At 36.2% G+C, this 15,162-nt stretch overlaps 1 long non-coding RNA gene across 1 annotated transcript in view; it reads left to right on the top strand.

Moving 5' to 3' along the window:
- Nucleotides 1-9,567: 9,567 nt before the first annotated feature.
- Nucleotides 9,568-15,162, top strand: part of LOC114009078 (uncharacterized) — a 52,566-nt gene continuing 46,971 nt past the window's right edge. The window contains exons 1-2 of the long non-coding RNA XR_003550548.1: nt 9,568-9,750; nt 11,039-11,260. This is a non-coding gene — a long non-coding RNA (uncharacterized LOC114009078). The remainder of the gene's footprint in view (nt 9,751-11,038; nt 11,261-15,162) is intronic.

Here is a 15,162-nt window from a genome sequence, read left to right as displayed (position 1 = left end):
CTTGAACGACCCTACTGTCATTTGGATTTGTCTTTATAACAGTGATTTATTTTAAAAGGAGATCTTCTTAATCTCCTTAAACTCCTAATGCCAGTATCCCCAAAAGACTATCTTTAGCCTTTTGGCTTTCTTTTCCTCCTACACCTCAAATCTTTGAAGGAATCTCGGGCTCATATATGATTCTTACATCTCCTTCGATGTTGCTGGTAAGTCTTTATCTCCAGGCTACATGTCCCAAACCTACATATCTGTCTTCTGCTCTTCCCAAACACCCAAGTCCATCCATGACCACATCTAACTCATCATCACTTTGTCCAAAGGATACAATCCTTGTTTGACTTAGCAACCAAAGCTATAAATCTGAAAGTCATCTCATGCGCCTACCTCTTGATTATGGCCCTTCCCTGCTCATAGAATCACAAATTCTAAGGATATCCACTTGTTATCCTGCTAAGATTCCAATTTTTCTATGTACTTTTATTACCTTTGTTCAGAATTGAGTACTTATGTCAACTATTCTAATCCTTAATTATCTGCCTATCTAATATCAACATTTATTCAATGTTTTTCTCCACAGTATTTTTAAGTCTTTTTAACAACTTAGTCATGTTGTGAAACCCTTTCAGGTATCCTGAATAAAATGTTCTCATGTGTTTACTAGATGTATTGTTCTAGGGGAGAATGTGAACATGAGTTCAATGAGAAAACAACCAAAATCTTATCTGAAACTTGACATAATCTTTCAGGATTTGTCTCAGTAAATTAAGGAATTACATATAATTTAAAAATTTCTTCTAAAATAAATGTAGTTGAGGACTTACTAACCTTGAAATGGTGAAGGAACTTTTTAAATATTAACGCAATCAAAGCTAAAAGGAAAATGAAAACAAAAGAATAATTGGAGGATTTGACCATATTACATTTCAAACTGTAGCACATCAAAAAAAAAAAAAAACAAAAAAAACCATATAATGACAAGGCAGATGGCAAAATGAAAACGAATAAGAATAAATAAGACAAATGATTAATCCACTTAATATATAAAAATGTAGAGTACTTTTAACATAGAAAAAGCAATGAGGAAAAAATTGACTCAGGAGATAAATGGACAATAAATATGAAAGAATACAGAAAAAATGAAACCAAGTGACACATATATGGGATAAAATTCTGCTTCAGTCCTGAAAATTCAAATTTTAAAATGATATATAATTTATCTTTAGTAAAGCTAACTGATGAAGAAAATGACAGTAATGCTGACATGAATGTTTTTATACTACACTAGATACAATTATCTATGTGTTTGTTTTTTTTCTGACACGCACTTCTAGGCTTGATCTTTCTTTTTTGAACTGTGAATGCACACCTTCTCAGCTATGACTGACTAGGCCAAAGGTACACATCTCTCCCACAAACCAATCCATAGACTTTGCTGAAATGTTTATATTTTAACTCTATAAAATACAACAAATTATTCAGGAGGTTGTAAGTAAGAACAAGATGTATAAGGTGGTAAAGATTCAGGGTAAACTAACATTTTACTTAGTTTATATGTCAGTAAGTAGAAGTAGGTGGTGGGTTAGCCATTGGTATAGTGGTTGGTGTGGCTGTATCCAACGTGGTCAACTACGTGGTTCAATTGTCAGACTTGGTGGCTAGGAGAGACATGTCAGGTGTCTAGGATGCCAAGAGAATGATAGAAGAAAGGGGATTGCAATGTGACCATTAAAAAGTGTCAGATCCAGAACTGATTTCCCCACCTTGCTTTGTTCTGCTTTTTAGTGTCTGTTTGGATGACTGTAAGACTGTTAATGCCTTGAAATATACCCTTCTTCCTAAGTTAGATAAGACTGGTGTCTGTTCTTTTGTCTTCAGAACTACCAGTATTTGGGAGAGTATGAACTGATGGAAATTCTATGGAAACAATTTGGTGCTATTTATTAAGAATTCAAAAAAGCTTATAAAATTTATATTTAAAAGGTTTGCAAAATTTGTATCAGTAAGTCTAAGATTCTTATTTATTTTTAATTGACCAATAATAATTGTTTATATTTATGGGATATAAATGAAGTCGTGATCTATGTATACATTGTAGAAAGTTTATATCAAGCTAATTAACATATCTATAATCTCACCAGCTTAACTTTTTTGTGGTAAGGACTTAGTAATCTTGGAATATATTATTATTAACTCTGGTTACCATGCAGTGCACTAGATTGCTAAAATTTATTCCTTCAGTCTAACTGAAACTTTTTACCCTCCAATCAACATCTCCCTTTCTCATGTCCCTTCTGTCTAATCCCCCAGCCCTCAGTCTCTAGTAACAACCTATATACTTTCAATTTCTATTATTTCAACTTTCTTAGATTTTATAAGTGAGATCATGCAGTGTTGGTCTTTCTGTGCCTGACTTATTTCATTTAGCATAATGTCCTCCAATTCCAACCATAATGTCCTCCAGTCACACAAATGACATTTCTTTTTTTTTTTAAGTCAAATAATATTCTATTGTGAACTATATCACATTTTCTTTATCCATTCATCCATTGCTAGAATTTAGGTTGTCTCCATATCTTAGCTGTTGTAAACAATGCTGAAATAAACTTGGGAGTGCAGATTTCTCTTTGACTTATTGATTTCCTTGTCTCTGGATATATACCCAGAAATGGGGTTGCAGGATCACATAATGATTTTATGTTTAAGTTCTTTTAGGAACTTCCATCTTTTTTTTCAAAATGGCTGTACTAATTTATGTTAACACCTACTATACAGGGTTTACTTTTCTCCACATACTCTCCAATACTTGCTATTATTAGTATTTCTGATACTAGTCAAGCAACAGATATGAGCTGTTATCTCCCAACCAACAGGTCTGAGCTGATATCTCATTGTGATTTTAATTTGCATTTCTCTGATGATTAGAGTTTGAGTGTTTTTTAATATATCTGCTGGCCTCAATTAAGAGGTCTTCTTTTGAAAACTGTTCAGATTCTTTACCTATTTTTAAATCATGTTCTTTGTTTTCTTGCTATTGAGTTGTTTGAGTTATTTATATTTGGATATTAGTCTCTTATTAGATTATGATTAGAAAATATTTTCTCCCATTCCATGAGTTGTATCTTCACTCTGTAAAGTGCTTTCTTTGCTGTACAGAAAATTCTTAGTTTGATGAAATCCATTTGTCTAGTTTTGTTGTTGTTGTTGCCTGTGCTTTTGGAGTCCCATTAAAGAAGTCATTGCCCAGACCAATGTCATGGAGTTTTTTTACAACGTTTTCTTTATAGTTTTATAGTTTTGTGTCTCATATTTAAGATTTTTATCAATTTTGAGTTGAGTTTTGTATATGGTTTGAGGTAGGGGTACAATTTCATTCATTTGCCTCTGGGTATTCCATTTTCCCAGCACCATGTATTGATGAGATTGTCCTATCTTAATTGTGTTCTTGATTTATTTATCAAGAATCAATTGGCCATAAATACTTGCATTATTCCTAAGCTTTCTATTCTGCTTCATTTGGTTTCTGTTTCTGTTTCTTTGTTAGTACCATGCCATTTTGATTAAAATAGTTTTATAATATATTTTGAAATTAAGCCATGTGATTTTTTTTAATGTATAGAGATGTTCAGTGCAGCATTAATTTAAAAACATAATAATAGAAGCAAACTACATGTCTAAAAACTGGGACTGGAACAATGAGTATGATATATAATTGCAGAGAAAATAATAAACCCTTAAGTTCTTTAAGGTTTTTTTCTTTCTCTTTATTTTTTTTCCTTAACTCTCTCTCAAAAGAAACAACCACTGTCAACACAGTTTCACAATATGATCCTTCTCTCAGCCTTCCCAGACAGTCAGAATGATGAGTATTGTACCCAGCCTACACAGGTGGACCCAGGAACCAAACACCAATCTTCCATACAACTTCTAGCATTGCAGAGCATGACACTACTGCCATGACATCATAACTGGGCCCCAACAATGTTTTAGTGAAAGGAGAGCCTGCTCATAATTATGTACAGAATTTTCAGAATTCAGACCAATGGTTTTCTCAGCTTACTAGAAGAGAAACCATGGAGAAATTAATTTTCCTAAGTTTCATTTTTTTCCCCACTATATAATTGCTATAATACATTTCTCCTTTGGTTTCTATAAGAGATTGGTTCCCAGACCTCTCACAGATATTGAACTCCACAGATTCACAAGTCCCATATATAAAATGGCAGAGTACTGGGGCTCTCCCTATCTGTGGGTTCCATATGTGCAACCATGAGACACAGGGTCAACCGTGTCCTCTGCCTGATAATGTTTAAAGATAAATGGAATAGTTCATGTAATGACTTCAGCATAGTGCCTGACACTAGTAAATATTTAGTAGTAGTGGTAGTGGTAACTCTATCCCTATGTATGATGGAATCCCTGCATATAAGACATTAATGTTCTTCAACTCTTAGTGCTAAAATTTTGATCATTTTTTTCCTCAAATTTATTATGTTTTCTTTATTTTTAAGCTAAAAGTTACTTTTTAAAAAGATAATGGCAAGATGGGACCAGCAGTTAGCGTAATAGCTATGTCGCTGGACTCCCATGTAGTCGACTGCAGTTCGAGTCCCGAACCTGGAGGCTTAAACTCACGCCAGGTGCATGTGCATGCGTGCCCAAGATCCCAAGAGGAGAATGGAGGAGAAGGGAGTACAGCATGGCTGTCCCCCATGGGGGGTGATTTCTCGCTTTCTGTCTCTCTGTCTCTCTCTGTCTGTCTGGCGAGCACACGCGCCTTATAGCAAAAACCTCTCAAAAAAAAAAAAAAGATAATGGCAAGCTAATATACATTAATGTTCTTCAACTCTTAGTGCTAAAATTTTGATCATTTTTTTCCTCAAATTTATTATGTTTTCTTTATTTTTAAGCTAAAAGTTACTTTTTAAAAAGATAATGGCAAGATGGGACCAGCAGTTAGCGTAATAGCTATGTCGCTGGACTCCCATGTAGTCGACTGCAGTTCGAGTCCCGAACCTGGAGGCTTAAACTCACGCCAGGTGCATGTGCATGCGTGCCCAAGATCCCAAGAGGAGAATGGAGGAGAAGGGAGTACAGCATGGCTGTCCCCCATGGGGGGTGATTTCTCGCTTTCTGTCTCTCTGTCTCTCTCTGTCTGTCTGGCGAGCACACGCGCCTTATAGCAAAAACCTCTCAAAAAAAAAAAAAAAGATAATGGCAAGCTAATATTAGACTTTTGTTTAAAAATATCTTTATTCTTAAGTCCCAAATTCTTCTGTTTATCAGAATAAGAGCTCCAGACTGGTAGCACTTCAATATACCCTAGTAATATGGCATTGATAACACTATTTAAAAGTATTAAATATTATAAAAGAAGCATATATCCTGATTTAAAACACACATGCACACACACACACACACACACACACACACACACAGAGCATGAGATGCTTTGTTAAAGTGCTTTATTTTGGCCAGCCAGTGGCCTGGTGATTAAGACAGCTATAGCCCACATACCAACCACATGGTTTGAGTCTTATAAGCCAGTGGCTTAAGAAACCTGTTGGGTGCATGTATGTGCATACATGCTCAAATCCTGAAACGTGGGAGAACTGGAGGACGATGGATTGTGAAGTGAACATTCCCCATGGGGATGCTTTCTCACATTCTCTCTCTCTGGCCAGTGTGTGTGCCCTCTGGCAAAAATGTTGTTAAAGGTGCTTTGTTTAGCTTTATTCTAGTCCTAAACCTGAAGATAAATTAATGCCCTTAACCTTAACATACATTAAATATAATAGAAGAAAGAGCTATTTTGAACTTTTAATTATGTATCCTTATTTATGTTTGTTTTGAAGGAGTTTAAGAGTGCTTTATATTAAATAATATAAAGCTTACTCATGAAAATCCTTTAATAATGTATTTTTCAAGTACATAGCTTGAATTTACAACATAAGAAACCATTACAATTTTATTAACTGCTCGTTTGACTTTGAATGTTGTCCTTCATTTTCCTTAAAATATGTATGTTACTATTTCATAAAATTGATAATATGACTATTGTTTTAAACTTTATCCATTACAAACCAGTTTTTGAATGGGAGATAGGAAGAATAAGGGCACAACTCAGATGCTAAGATATGCTCTTAAGAAGTATAAAGGGATTTCAGAAAGTTTGTGAAAAAATAAAATTGAAGGACAAGTTTATTTTGGTTCAAAAAAATTTGAAATCCATGCATAGATTTGTCATAATATGCACTTTTCATGAACTTTTTGAAAACTCCTTGTTTGTGCATAACAGTCCTTGCCCAATTGGTAGCATCAAGATATCATAAAGAAGACATATAAGAAATTAACATATATTTCATATATTCAAATGAACTATTATGTTATAAGTGTATGCATTTTATCAATAATCTTTCTCTAGATAGGTTGGAAAAAGAAATGATCCAGTTTTTACTTAGGATGTTTCTCTCAAGACTAGTCATTATCAGAATTGTTTAGTTAAGAATTTCCTTTGAGGAGCCAGCAGGTGGCATGGTGGTGAAGGCCTTGGACTCGGACATGGTTGACCTGGGTTTGGGTCCCAGACCTGGTGGTTTGATTTCTCACTCTCTCTCTCTCAAGTGCACATATCCTGTAGCAAATTTAAAAGTAATAATAATAGTAATAAAATAAAATTAAAATAAATCTTTTAAAAACTTTCTTTGATTTGTTAATATATTTTCTTTTTTAAAAATTTATATTTTAAAGTTTTCTCCTGCTTTGCTTCTTTGTTTTGTTTTGTTTTGTTTTAAGCAGACAACACATACCTCTTCACTGTCATAAAAAACTCTAGATCTTAGTTAAGAAAAAATAAATCATAGTACAAGTTATGATTAACTTTGATCAACTTGCAAAAAGAAATAAAGTTAAATAGATTTATCACTTACTTTACACAATGATCCAGGTCCATTGTCTTCTTTAATCCTAACAAGAACCATTGGAGAAAAAAATACATAAAGATGAGGACAGGACAGTGATATTATTTCTGTTGTCACAGAACTGGTAGAAGGACGGCTTGAAACTTTACATTTAGTTTACATTCAAATTTCGAGAATCTGGGCCAGCAGGTGGCATGGTGGTTAAAGGCACTGGGTTCCCATATGACCAACCACAGTTTGAGTCCCAGTCTTGGTGGTTTGATTTCTCTCTCTCTCTCTCTCTCGCTGTGCGTGTGTGTAATCAAATTAAAAAATAATAATAACAAATGGAATAAAATAATAATCAAAAATTTTTTTTCAAGAATCCATCCTCTAGTGAACGACTATTTCTAAGAAAGAACAGTACAGTTCTTTAAAACAATAGCTCAGCTAAAATTTCCTTTCACTGGAATATATAACACATAAAGACATGAGACCCAAGAACAAGGTTTGTATTTCCTGACTTCATATTAAAAGGATGACACTAGAATTTAAGTGATTCAAGACCTGGTTTTTCTTGTTCATCAGAGAAAATAATCTCCACAAATCAGAGACTATTTGTTTTACTTGCTGCTGTAAACCTGGCACTAAGACCAATGGCCAACATATGATAGGAGCCCAATAAATAATAGAGTGAATGCATCGAGATCTCACAAGTAGTACCGCAGTGGCTGCCTCCTGTAATTTAGGCTTTGGGGGAGAAGCTAGGAGTAAAGTGGAGTTGCGGGTGTCTCAGAGCACTGATATACAACAGCGGCTCTTACTCCCAGTTTTCAGAGTCCTAGCATTTACTTATATATTTACCATCTGTGAATTTAACTACTGTATTTTCCCAAATCCAAGAAACCATTTACAGCAAGAAAAACCATCATTATATTAGGTAGTAAGAAAAGAAAGGAAGAACAGCAAGCAAGAAGGAAGGAAGTCTAACCATAACAATTTTTAAATGTCATTATTTATAAGACATGTATCAGTTTCTAAGATGTTAAAGTATAAAAAAGACACATTGGGGCCAGCAGGTGGTGGGTGGTTAAGGGTGTTGGACTCTTACATGGTCAAGCATGGTTCAAGTTCCAGACCTGGTGGCTTGCTTTCTCACTTTCCCTCTCTCTCTCTCTCTTGCTCTGTCTCAATCTGGTCAAATTAAAATAAATAAGTAAATAAAGTTAAATAAAATAATTCTTTGAAAGAAAGAAAAAAGACGCATCGTAGAGTCAATGAAATGCAGTATTTATCCTCAGATTTTCACTGTTGATGAGTTGCATCATTTACATTAAACAAGAAATACAATTAAAATGATGTAAATAAGAAAAAACTAAGTATAGAAAGGTTTGGGGAATTACTTAAATTTTTCTCCTACTGCTGGGCATGAGTGAAATGAATGATTTGAAGATTACAGTTGTTCTAATAATTTCTGAAGATTATTTTAGCTGTACATAATTTATATCCTAAGTGCTGACTTTAAAATCTAAATTTTCCTTTGACCTTAAGAATGACTTCTAGATATAAACTGATTTCTTAATATTTTAAGACTGTAAATTATAGCTATAACAAAGGAATAGCATTTATGTACCAGTCAAATTTGTTTTACAAAAACTCTCTTTTACCTTACTTGATGTCATAATCCAAAACAATTTTAACAGCTCTTAATTACATTTTCCAAATCATTCCTCCATGCTTTTTAGACAATTTCACTCATTCTTGTTGTCTAAGAAAACACATTGTGAGTACCTTCAGAGTTCCTTAAACAGCTCCTTGCCATGCAAATTTTCCTGAATCAACACGAGGTAACAGGGATAAAAGATTTCACTGTTTTTGCTGAGATTTTCTAACCCCTAAACAGACAACTTGGCCTTACATACATAAGCCTTAGCTAGTGGCGCCAAATCACACAAAGCCATTTTTTAAGATGTCTGGTCTGTGCTATCAATCCTTTTACCTTAGGCAACCCCTTTTTTGCTGGTTAAGTGCTAACACATGCTTTACAAGTGCAGGAAGGGATACGGTTTACAGATTAAAATTAGATGCAGAATTAAATTGCTAGAACACAGCAAAATAGAAGTGGGTGGTGGATGGGTTGGAGAAGACAATTTGAGCATGCCAATACTCACACACACTTAATTCCAAAACTTGGATTTCCATAAACTTCTATTAAAATTCTTAGGTTCAGGTTCTTCTTTCATTACTGAGAGTCATTTTTAGAGCAAGAACACATAGAATCTGTCAAGGAGTAGGCTGGCCCATGAAAATGCATGGTCAAATTATGGAATTTACAGCCAGGAGAGATCAGTAAGTCAAATTCCAGAGCTCCTTTTAGAAAGCCAAGCAGAGTAATTTAATGACTACTAATGACATTGGTAACTTTTCAAGCTACTATAAGAGTAATCAGATCTCAGGCTTCAGGGTGTAACATGATCACCTGTGCTTTTCAGAAAGGAATTTCTGTACACACTGACAGTGTTGCACAGCTGCCCAGGCATATTATTGGTAATGTCAGAAGGAAGGGGAGGGGAGATTACCTTTCTCCAAATCATTAAATGCCTTTCGAACTTAGTAAACACAAACTAACATAGCAATTAAGATGGATTTGTCTTTGTTCAGCCAACGATGGCAGCTGTTGTCTAAAGATTTAAAACCTTAACTCCTGGAAAAGACAGAAAGTTGTTTTTAATATGGATTTTCTTGGTTTTGAATATAAGGTCATAAGATTAAAAATTATTTACTTGTTCACTCCACAGATAAGTGTTGGGCACCCATTGCTGGCACTGGGCCAATTGCTGGTGGATACACCATGGTAAGTATAGATGCAGTCATTGCTTCCTGGGAACTTGAAGTCCAGAGGCAGAGGAAAGTATCAATCACACAGTTATAATGACAGCGCTCTAAAGTAAAAGGCCATGGAGCAAAAGGAAGACCACCAGAACATTAAGAAAAGAAAAGAAAATTAAAAAGGACCAAAGTTGAATCGTATTAACTTACAAAGCAAGGAAACACATACCAGGGAGGAAAGCCATTGAGTTGTTTACACACAGGGAGAAGTTACAGATTTTTAAGCTCTAGATAGGGATATTCTTGTTAATTTTGTAAATAAGGATTGAAAGCTAGTTCCCTGGATTAGGTGGTTGAGATCTGTGCATGGGTAAAACAAATCTCATAGTTGATTGGTCAATGAAGAGTCCTCGGTTAGGTACAGTAAAGGTTTAGTGTACCAAGGTCAAGGTCATTCAAAGTTCATGGCCTTTTATGAGCTTCAATTTGTGATGAAATTTGAGTTAGATATTTCCAAAGCAAGTACTGCTCTAGTAGAAAAATTTCCACTAATACATGTAAAAAATAAGTGGTGAAGAAATGAGGGTATATGTCAGAAGAGGGAGATGGCATCCCAGGCAGAGAGAAAAAACAAGGGCAGAAACCCAAAACTGGGGGAAAACAAGGAAGTTCAGGGGAGAGACAGAGACCATGACTGAATAGAGCAGATCTTTGTTACCTGAAGCTGAGTTGGTGGCCCTTGGCAAGGTGATAGAGGAATGTGAGTCATATTAAAACATTTTGGTCCAATGTCCTAAGAGCAATAAGAATTTACTGAAGGATCTTAAAGAGTAAGAGCATTTGTTGGATGGTAATGGATGATCTGATTTATGTCTCCAAAACACACTGGGTACAGCATGAATGATGAATGCAAGGGTTTGCTAGTTGAGTGCTCATATGCCACTGAGGAGGCCATTGTCATTGCTCAGATGGAAGATGATGGAATTAAAGACTAAGAGTTTCAGGATATCTGGATGAGCTTACAATGAAAGAGAGTGAGAATGTCAGAGGAAAGGATCATCCAAGGCACCCAAATCTCAAACTGCCCAAAGTCCCAAAAATATAGTATTTAACCCTTAATTCAGTGCTTTCCCCATCTTGGAGGTTGGGTTGGCAACCCCATCGTCCTCATCACCTGACATTTATGCTCTTGTGTAACCCCTCCCCCTGAGTGTGAGCTAGATAGTACAACTTAATTCTAATGAACAGAATGCACCGGAAGCCATGAGATCACTTCTAAGATTAGGTTACAAAACATATCATTTCTGTCTCAGTGGTTCTCATCTGCTCACTTCTGCACACTCCCTGTGGAGATGCTGGCTGCTGAGTCAAGAGGCAGTCTGATGGAGAGGCCATGTAGCAAGGGATTGAGCAGCCATGTGAGTGAGCTTATAAGTGGATCCACCTCAACTCTCCTTGACATGACTAAAGCCTTAGGAGAAGCCTGAACTCAGAAGAACCCTGCCAAGCCACATCAGGCCCACAGAAATCATGAGGTAAGAAATGCTTGTTTCTTTAAGCTGCTCATATCTGGGGTATTTGTTACACAGCATTAGATGACCAATGTAGAGAGCATGATGGTTAAGCCATAAGTTTGCCTTCTGGGTATTTTTTTTAAGTTTATGTATTCCTCCTGAGAGAGAGACAAAGAACACCTCCAGTAGAGTCTTCATGGCACAATCTACCTTTGACTTCAGCCAACCAGGTTTATGAACACACATGCCCCACATCTACAGGAATACCTTAGGACACAAACCCGGGATTTTCCAATGTGATTTCAGCATCACAGATCATTACATCATCCCACTACCACCACAGCTGACCAATGGTTTGCCCTTCTTACATCACATTCACTATTTTCTTTTTAAATCTCCAAACATACCGCTTTACCCTTCTTACTGTTTTATTTCATTTCATGTTTCCATACCACATCCTTCATTAAAATATTTTTTGCAGTAATCACTGTACATATGGATACAGGGGAAAGTTTAAATTGTTTTAGCTTCAATGTTTTGGAGACTGATAAAAAAGAATTAGGATATGATGTCTTTATAAAGGGATTCTACTTCAGCAAATTTGTTACTTTCAAAGACTTGATAAGCTCAAAGTACAAGCAACATATTTATCTCCTCTGTTTCATTAATTTATGATTCTTATTAAGTAAAAGTAACGGCTTCCGATGTTTGCTGTAATTAAGTTAATAATAAGAGAAAGCAAGTTTATGTACCTCATTTATGGTATTTGGCTACTACAAAATAAAATGAACAGGACTGGCCCAGAGCCTAGTGGTGAAGGGAGTCAGATCCCTGGTTCAAATTGTAGCTCTGGGGGCTTAAGAAATGCAGTGGGATGGAGCCAGCAGATAGCGAAATGGTTGCATTGCTGGACTCCCACATGGCTGACTGGGGTTTGAGCATCATGCCAGGCAAGCGTGCCTGCATGCCCAGGATCCCAGGAGAAGAATGGAGGAGAAGGGATCGCAGCATAGCTGTCCCCTTGGGAGGTGATTTCTCACTTTCCCTCTCACTGTCTTTGTCTCCTGCCCCTAAAAGCACACACACCCTAAAACCTCTTTTAAAAAGAAGGAAAGGAAAGGAAAGGAAAGGAAAGGAAAGGAAAGGAAAGGAAAGGAAAGGAAAGGAAAGGAAAGGAAAGGAAAGGAAAGGAAAGGAAAGGAAAGGAAAGGAAAGGAAAGGAAAGGAAAGGAAAGGAAAGGAAAGGAAAGGAAAGGAAAGGAAAGGAAAGGAAAGGAAGAAAAAAGAAAAGAAAAGAAAAGAAAAGAAAAGAAAAGAAAAGAAAAGACAAGACAAGATAAGACAAGATAAGACAAGACAAGACAAGACAGCGGGTACATGTACATGCTTGCCCCCAAATTCCTACAGGGTGAGAAACTGAAGGAAAAGGGATTTCAATGGACTGTGCTCCGGTGGAGACGGCTTTCTCCCTCTTCCTCTTTCTATCTCTGGCAGTGTTCATGTCTTTTGACAATGAAAACAAAACAAAACAACAACAACAAAAAAGGATGAACACTGGCTATATGTAAAATTATTTCCATGAAACCTTCCTCACCGGATAGAGCAGAGCCATAGGCTCAGGTCATTTCCACCTCATTTCTACCTCCTAGTCATTCCATCTCTACGGCCACCAGATTTCTGAGACCCTGGAGATTTCACACACACACAGTCGACCTTTACAGCTCACCAGCCGCTTTCTTTCACTTCTCCTTTCTGTTGAATTTGAGCCAATCCCGTTGGCATCCCTGTTGCTTCAGCTGTGTGCAGCAACACCCAGCAGGCCCCGCCTTCTCCTGCTGACAGCACAACCTCATCTGGTAACCACAACATGGCTGCCAAGCTCTGCCACTTCTGAGTCCCTACACTGCGGGAGTGCTGAGCCTGTCTGCCAGAGCATCACCAAGGAGAAAATTAGCAGAGAGTTTTTCAGTGTAACAGAATTATGACTTTTTCATTATCTTCTAAACCTTTAAAAGAGTGTTTCTGGTGATTCGGGTTATCTAGCATAAAATCCATAAACTCGAGCCAACTGGACCCTTTCACACGTCAAGCTCCTGCTAGATTCAGGGCTGTCCCTCATGTTAAGAACCAAGCCTTTATGATTGGCTTGAGCCAGCATTTTTGTTTGTTTGTTTTTGTTGTTGTTAGATGAAACTGTCAGCAAGGAAGTTGCTCAACTCTTTATACAATATCTTTCTAGCCTGGGAAAACATGGCCAGAATTATTTGAATAACAGTAAAGGCAACTACTTGGCCTCAGACTGGTTCTACATATCAAAGTAGAGTCATCTGTACCCTTCATTTCTTCCAGTTAACAAGAACACCAACAAGGACCAAAACAAAAAGTAGTAAATATCTCCAAATGTTGTGGTAAAAGCCTTGAATGATAAAATTGGGAAACCTATTATTCAGCTCAGTCCTACCATGAACTACTTTTCTGATGCAAACCAAGCTGATGTTTTTCCAGAATCTTCCATGCCAATAATTTCCTTCCATGCCAAATAAGAAAAAAATGAAGTTTCTAGAATAGTTGATCCCTAAACTCCCTTGCAACTCAAAATCTCTATAATTAAATAGAAAAAAAGAAGTATTTGCCAAACTTATTTTTAAAAATTGTATAAATCTTAGAAATTTTGCTTTACATTTAAAAAAATTATTTTTATTATTTTAAGTTCTAATTTACATGTAATAGTTATATACTTTATGGGGTACAATGAGGTTTTGACAAAACATTTATCCATTGTTTATTGATCAAATCAAGGTGATAAACATATCCATAATCTCAAGCATTTATTATTGTTGTGTTGTACACATTCAAAATCACTCTTGCATTTTGTGTTATCTGTTGAATTGTCACCATCTACTGTTACTCCACTGTGCTATGGTACTCTGGAACTCATTCCACTTATTTACCTGCACTCTTGTATCTATTAATGATGTTAATACCCTTCTCTTTCCAACCATTACAGTCTCAATGTTTTCTTCTTTTTATAAATTTGCTAGAGGGTGCACGTGCTCGCTGGAAAGAGACAGAGAGAGGGAGAGATAGGGAAAGTGAGAAAGCACCCCCAGGGAGGATAACATACCATAATCCTTGCTCCTCCATCACTCCTTCCTTTTGGAATCTTGGGCATGCAGGCACATACGCCTGCCATGTTTTTTTAAGGAACTACATCTGGGACTCAAGCTGTGTAATTGGCCATATGGGGTCCAGCCACCTAACCAGTGCACCACCATCTGACTCTATATTCTCCATTTCCATGTAATTGAATATTTAACTTTCACATTACGTGAAAACATAGGGTGTTTTTCAGTGCCTGATTTGTTTTACCTAGCATTATTTTTTCTAGGTTTGTCCATATTCTCCCAAATGCCTGGATTTCATTCTATTTTATAGTTAAATAATATTTCATTGTTTGTACATGTCACAGTTTCCTTTATCCAATCGTTAACTTATAGGCACTTAGGTAGATTCTATATCTTACCTATTGTCAATAGTGCTTCGTTGATAATGTTTTTTTAATGCACATTGATTTTCAATCACATATGAAAATCATTTATTCAACCAACATATAAAGCAGAGGCAAAATCATTTGTTGGCTAGCATGAATAACCAGGTTAGTCACTTTAAAATATACGAGTAAGATGAAAACAAAATAAAACTTTAAAGAAAATGAAATAGTAAGTATACGTGAATGAAATGATTAGAAAAATGGGAACAAATGTAACCCTGATGTTTCCACCTTTGTTCCACCTCATTTCCACTCTTGGAGGAAGCCCATGGCAGGTTATGGTTTCTTGCTGTTTTTCTTCACACTAGGAATTCGCCATGAGGTGGAACTCTCGCTTCAGGCCAATAGAAGAAAAAAAAGGGGGGGGGGACTT

The sequence above is a fragment of the Tupaia chinensis genome, unplaced genomic scaffold, assembly GCF_000334495.1.
Source record: "Tupaia chinensis unplaced genomic scaffold, TupChi_1.0 Scaffold000453_1, whole genome shotgun sequence".
Lineage (NCBI taxonomy): Eukaryota > Metazoa > Chordata > Mammalia > Scandentia > Tupaiidae > Tupaia > Tupaia belangeri.
Note: the sequence above shows the minus strand (reverse complement) of the source record. Positions and strands in the feature narration are given on the sequence as shown.